Here is a 6,687-nt window from a genome sequence, read left to right on the forward strand (position 1 = left end):
ATAAAAAAGATAAGTAGGTGGAACATATCAATCACCCGTGGTCGTTGGTGATTTTGATTAAGAAGGCTTATAGTTGTACTACTCCCAGCATTATATTATGTTAAATTATAAAATAGATGAGTTATGATAGATCCAAACAATTTTCACCATACATCTTACACAATCAAACAGTTTAAAATCAAAGTTGATCTCTGCCTCTTCCCCTCTCCTATATTATGGAAAATCACAATCAATTAGCTGATTAAAGATTAATGGTAGCGTGCTCTCTTTTCTTCCGCCACTCTATTTCTAAAACTTAAATCAAGATAAATGATCATCACATAAAAAAATTATTGAAAATTAGTTCCTGATAATATGTCCATAATTACACAGGGGTACCTTCGATATCAGAGATCGAGCAAGAAAAAGACACACGATATATATAAGTTTGGACCCCTCGAGGTGGAGTAATATCCCATGTCTTGTGAGGTGACTAGTCCTATTATAATGGAGTAGATCGCATCTAATCTAGTCTATAATTGAAATCGCTAAGTATCTCCAATGACTATAGTCTTGGTACTTGCGTTGTGTTGCATATGTGCTGATCTGTTGTATTGCGAGTTGAGTTCCCTCGGGTGTCTGGGTCCCCGCGTTATATAGGGGTCTTGACGCTCCATCGAGTTCTAGTCGTAGTCGATAGTGAGTCGTCTGTCTTGTCGGGTAAGACAATACAACCAAATTCAGTCTGGATATGTCGGAGGGTGAACTCCTGTCGCAGGGATCCCGAGAGACCCCTTTTTAGAGATTCGACCGGGGGGATGATCCTGGAAAAGCTTGTTTGGGAAATAAGCGGGAACGGAAACAAATGCGATGGCTGGTGGGAGATGATCGCACTAATGCGAGAAAAATGGGTGCACCGGGGTTTAGACAGGTTCGGGCCGCACGGAGGCGTAACACCCTACTCCTGTGTGAGCGCTATATTTATCCTTAAAGGGAATTCTTCAAGGATGTATCTGGTTCCTAGGGGAGAGCCGTTTACAAAGAGCTTGAGACTCTCGTGTTCTAGCTTGGCTTGAGCTGGTTCAAGCGTCTGCGTCCTCTTCTTCACACACTTCTGGTCTCTCTTCGGTCTAGTTCGTCGGGGGGGATTGTCCTTTAGTGTTCTCCATCCTTTCCTTTTATAGACGCGCCAACCTCAACATATCCTGAATGGGAAAGAGGGGATGCGAATGCCAAGATGCCACGGAGAAAGGCGTAATCATTTCGTCTTGACGAAGTGACAGGGGCGGTGGAGAAATGCGGCGCGCATTCGACCACCCGCCACTGTGGAAGCCCTCGGGCGCCATAAAGGGGGCCCGCCGGACAGCCTCAGAGGTGTCCGGTGCGCCCACCCTGTCTTGTTCTTCCGCCATGGCAGGGTGGCAGGCGGAGCGCTTCGATTCTGGCAACGTTATCCCGAGGCACCCGGATGAAACGGGGCGGGACCCGTGCATTTAATGGACCCACGCCCCCCCCCCCCTGCCAGTTCATGGCAGGGTCTGACACTGGGGCGTGGGCAGCTGAGAATGTCAGGATGTCAGGATGTCAGGATGTCAGGCCGCGCGTGCCTATTAAATGCGGCATTGGGCCTTTGACTGGATGACACCCTGACGACGGGACCCTTCGGGTCGTCGAATGATCTTGCGCGAACCTTCGGGGAACCGAGTCCTCGGGGGCTGCCACGTGCAGCCCCGAGCACTCTCCCCCGAGCACTTGAGTGAGACCTTCGGGGAACCGAGTCCTCGGGGGCTGCCACGTGCAGCCTCGAGCACTCTCTCCCGAGCACTTCGGTGGGACCTTCGGGGCACCGAGTCCTCGGGGGCTGCCACGTGCAGCCCCGAGCACTCTCTCCCGAGCACTTCGGTGGGACCTTCGGGGCACCGAGTCCTCGGGGGCTGCCACGTGCAGCCCCGAGCACTCTCTCCCGAGCATTTCGGTGGGACCTTCGGGGCACCGAGTCCTCGGGGGCTGCCACGTGCAGCCCCGAGCACTCTCTCCCGAGCACTTCCTTCTTGGTATTTGGGCTCTGCGGATCATCGGGGAACTAGGGTGCTCGGGAACCAGAGGCGGCGGCCCCGAGCACCTTCTCCCAGGACTTAGCTTCTTCTTACCTTGCAGGGTGGTGACATGTGGCGGATGGCCGGCCTGGTCTCGGGACTTAGGGACCCCTGGTTCTGAATACACCGACAGTAGCCCCCGGGCCCGTTGGTAGCCGATGGGACGGAGACTGCGAATGGGCCCTTCGTCGCGACCGAGGCCGAGGCCGGCGCGGACGCCATGTGGCAAGCTTTCGAGAGGTGGCCCTTGCGGACTTAAACCTCAAGTACGCCCCAACGGGAAAATGAGTGGACGTGTGTCCACACAACTTCCGAAGGGTATGATGACCATACGGGCGGCACGCGCGGTCGCTGCGCAGATCGAGGAAAATACGCCTGGCAGCCGCTGACATCGCACGATCGGCGGGAGATTCGCCTGGCAGTGGCGTCGATCGAGGCGACGCTTCGCCGAGCGAACTGTTCGGGCGGCAGTTTTTGAATTTTGAGATATAAAAGGGGGAATGGATCAGTCCGTTCCCCTTTTTACGCTCTCTTGCACTTGCGCTCCTGCCTTCTTTGTGCTTCTGAAGCCCTCAGGAAACTCCCAGGCGACCGGAGCGTTCTCCTTTCTCTCTCTCTTCACCACCAAAAACACCCTCCATCCTGACGAGATGACGAGGGTTGGAGGAGGTCGCCGGGACAAGACTTCGGACAGCATCTTGCCGGAGTCTCGCCTGAGGAACGAGGAGGCGGCAGATAAGATTAGGAAGCTGCTGGTACCGGAGGGTCAGGAAGGTGCCGTGGTGGTGAGGCCGGCGACTCTGACGCCGGCGACGACCGTCCCTGGGCGGACCGTCCTCTTCACCTCTTTCGTGGCGGCGGGGCTAGTGCCGCCGTTCTCCGCCTTCTTTCTGCAAGTGCTGGAGACGTACGGCATTCAAATGGTGCACCTAAGCCCCAACTCCGTCGTGGCGTTGGCGGTCTTCGCGCATCTCTGCGAAATATTCGTGGGGGTGATGCCGTCGGCGACGCTGCTTCGCCACTTCTTCGTCCTTCGGCCGGTGGGGAAGAAGAGGGGGCACTCCACGGCGGACGTCGCGGGGTGCTGCAACCTTCGGCTCCGGGAAGGCCTGGGGGAGGAATGGCGACGGCAAGTGGGAGGAATGGCGACGGGACTGGTTCTTCGTCGACATCGACCCCCACGAGCGCCTCGAATTGCCAGAGAAGGCGGCGGAACCTCGGCGATCGACGTGGGAGGCGCCGCCACCAGAAGATGCGAGACTGAAGCCGGTGCTGGAGCGCATCCTGGAACTGCGCGAGGGCGGGCTAACCTCAGTCGTGGTGGTTGTGGACTTTCTGCGCCGCCGGTTGGCGCCCTTGCGAGAGCGGGCCCGGCCAAGCTGGTTCTACACCGGGCCGGAGGACATCACCAGGACCCAGATTGGCGCGAGCTGGGATCTGGGGCAGGCAGAGCTGCGGGGGATGACCCGAGTGATCACCGGAACGGAGGACATGAGCCGGACGGAGCTCCCGTGGCCGGAGATGGCACTCTGTGCCAACCCCAACCGGGTGGCCATTATGGCGGGGCTGCCGGAGTTCGATGCTCAGGGGCCCGTGGACCGGCCAAGAAGCCGGAGTCCTGAGGCCTCCGAACTCCCCGGGCTGGAGGAACTACTTGGCGATGAGGTTGCTGGCAGTTCGGCGCAGGCTGGCGAAGGGGTCGCCGCAGGCGGCAGCCGCCGTGCCAGAGAGGAGGGCGCCACTGAAGTTGTTGAGGAGTTGGCGTCGGGAGACCGGGGAAAGCGTCCCCGGGCCTTGATCCTAGTGCCGGACTCTCCGCCGTCGCCGACGACGGCGGCGGCATTTCCGGTGCTGGAGCCGCGCCTGGTGCGGATGGGGCCTGCATCGGCGCCCGTGACCCGCACGGCGGAGACCGAGACCCGTGCGGCGGCACCCGAGGCCCGCACGACGGCGCCCGTGGCCCGCGCAGCGGCTCAGCCGAGCCCGGGGTCCGGACCGACGGCGCCGGACCCGGACATCAGGCTCCCAGCGGCCAAATGGCGGTATCGGTGAGTCTTCTTTCTTGCTTTTCTATGGGCATTTCCGGCCCGAACTAAGTTTTGACAATTTTCACTTGTCTCCCGTAGGCCGGCCGCAGGCGCTGCTGCGACGGAGAGAGAACAGGCGCCGGGGCCAGAGCCGAGCCCGCCCGCTGCGCCGACGGAGGCCAGCACAGGAACGGCGGAGGCGCCAATTGACATGGCGGCCTCTGGGAGAGAGGCGGAGGCGGCGGCCAAGAGAAGGGCGCCGGCGGAACCTACCCCGGGCGCGGAGAGCCCGGGGCGGATAACGGTGGAGGCGGATGTTCTGCCGGGGCCGGTGGACAGGGCGGCCGATGCGGGAATGCGGCCGCCGTCCGAGACCTTGGCTCCGGCGGAGCCTACCCCGGGCAGGCAGAGCCCGGGGCGGATGGCGGTGCAAGGCCCTGCGGAGAGCTCGGCCCCCCTGGAGGCACTCTGCGGAGAAGCCTGGGCCCCACCGGTGCCCGGTCAGCCCGCCGATCCTTTCCTGGCCGCCATTGAAGGCGTCCAAGTAGCGGTTGGGCGGCTGGGCGCAGTGGTGAACGCCAAGGAGGGGGAGCTCGAGGCCGAGCGCGCCCGCCTGGCACTGGAGAAGGCGCAGCTGGCGGGCGCCCAGGAGGAGGCCCGTGCGGTAGCCGCGCGGGAGCAGAAGCTCCTCGAAGACATCCGCGCGGAAGCCGCGCGGGAACGAGAAACTCTGAAGACCGCGCGGGCAGAAGCCGCGCGGGAACGAGAAGACACCGCCCGCTTGGCCGAGGTGTCGAGGCAGCAAGCTGCCGAGGCCCTCCCCAGGATGGGGCAGGCGCAGGAGAGGGAGGTGGCAGTTGCAGCCCGGGAGCAGGCTGCGGAGGAGCGGCAAGCCGAGCTGGCCCGCTGGGAGGGCGCGGCCGAGAAGACGCGCGCCGACCTCCAGCGCTGGGAAGACGACCTCCGGAAGATCAGAGAAGAATTCAAGCGCTGGGAGGAGGACGTCTCCATCCGGGAAATGGACAATGAGCTATCGGCGTCGGACCTCGGTGCCCGGGAGGATTCGGTGGCCCAGCAGGAGGATGTGTTGGCCCGGCGGGAGAATGAGCTGAATCGCCGAGAAGGCGAACTGAGTCGCCGAGAGGGCGAAGCTGCTGCTGCGGCGGCCGCCGTGGCTACCAGGGCGGAGGGGAATGCGAAGCACGAGGCGGAACTGGCCGAGCGCGAACGCGCCTTGTCCGAGATGGTGGCCAAGACGAAGCAGGCTGCCGCCCCCACCGCAGCTGGCGGTTCTTCCGGTCCGGCCGGGGACCAGGGACTCGAGGCACAGCTGCGGGCCGCCAAGGAGAAGCTCGAGACCGCCTTTGTCTCGCGGGTCAACCTCGAGCATATGCTGGAGGACATACTCCGGCGGATGCGACGGGCCGTGGAGAAGGGTGGTCTCGGACGGCTTGTCGACGACAAGAAGGGCGACGGCCCCGCACGACAAGTGTTGGGGCTGCAGCAGGTCTGCGAGCGCCTCGAGACCCTGCCTTGGGCAGTCCAGGAACTTGCCGCCCGGGAGGGATGTGGCTTGGCATGTGCCGTGGCCGAGCACGTCCTGGCCTGCTACCGAAGCAGGGACCCGAACTTCCCACTGGAGCCGGCGCGGGAGGGAGTGGTCGAGGCTGAGGGAGAGGCCGCCCGGGCAGCGGTCCGGAGTACCGCCTCCGTGGTAGCGGCCGGCTTTATGCGAGAGGTGCCGCCGCCGCCAGCCCCGGGGACGACTCAGAGGATTCAGCCGACGCCTCCGCCGCTGACTAGATCTTTTGTAGCCTTTGTCTTTCTTTTGCCGTCTCAATGGGTGTAAATATTAGGAGTGAACCCTTAGAAAACGCCTTGTATATGTCTTGTGAATATAATGGCAGCTTCTCCTTGGGCTCGCAACTCCAATTTCTCTGTGTGTTTGATGTTTCTTCTGGTATTCTGCCTGGAAGTCCCGGGGAGTACTCAGTCGGGCCGTTCCCGACCTTCCCATCCCCGAGAAACGAAGTTGTTCTGATTGCTGACGTTGGCGCAGCCAGCCCTCGAGCTCTTGCGAGTCCGCATTGCCTAGGTTAAGAAATGAAGACACAGACTCCCTTGTCCGGGAGATAGATCGATCCCGCTTGGAACACGCCATGCCTAATGAACACTTTTTTACTTTCGGACCACTCAGTTAGTAGAAGGGAGACGCGTGCGGGCGAGAATGTGACCAAGAGTCCTCGCGGTCCGGTGGTGCCCGGGCTTAAAACGGGCCAGACCGAGCACTGACAGCCCGCCCCCGAGACCTGAGCTCCGGACTACCCGAGTAGCTCGAGCGATAGGATTACCCAGGGCACCCGAGGACTCGGTAGTGCTCGGGGTCCTTAAAAGCGGACCGAACACCACGACCACCACGAAGGGCTTCGGTCAGACATTATCGCATGCGCTACTCTTTTCTGCAAACCGCTCTGTCGTTCTGGGAAAAAGTAGACACGCGGCAGGGTTTTTGCGTGCGAGGAAACCACCTCACCGAACAGATTAAAGCGCGAGAGCCCCCGAGAATGACTCGGGAACATAAATTT

The sequence above is a fragment of the Phragmites australis genome, chromosome 8, assembly GCF_958298935.1.
Source record: "Phragmites australis chromosome 8, lpPhrAust1.1, whole genome shotgun sequence".
In the NCBI taxonomy this organism is placed as follows: Eukaryota; Viridiplantae; Streptophyta; class Magnoliopsida; order Poales; family Poaceae; genus Phragmites; species Phragmites australis.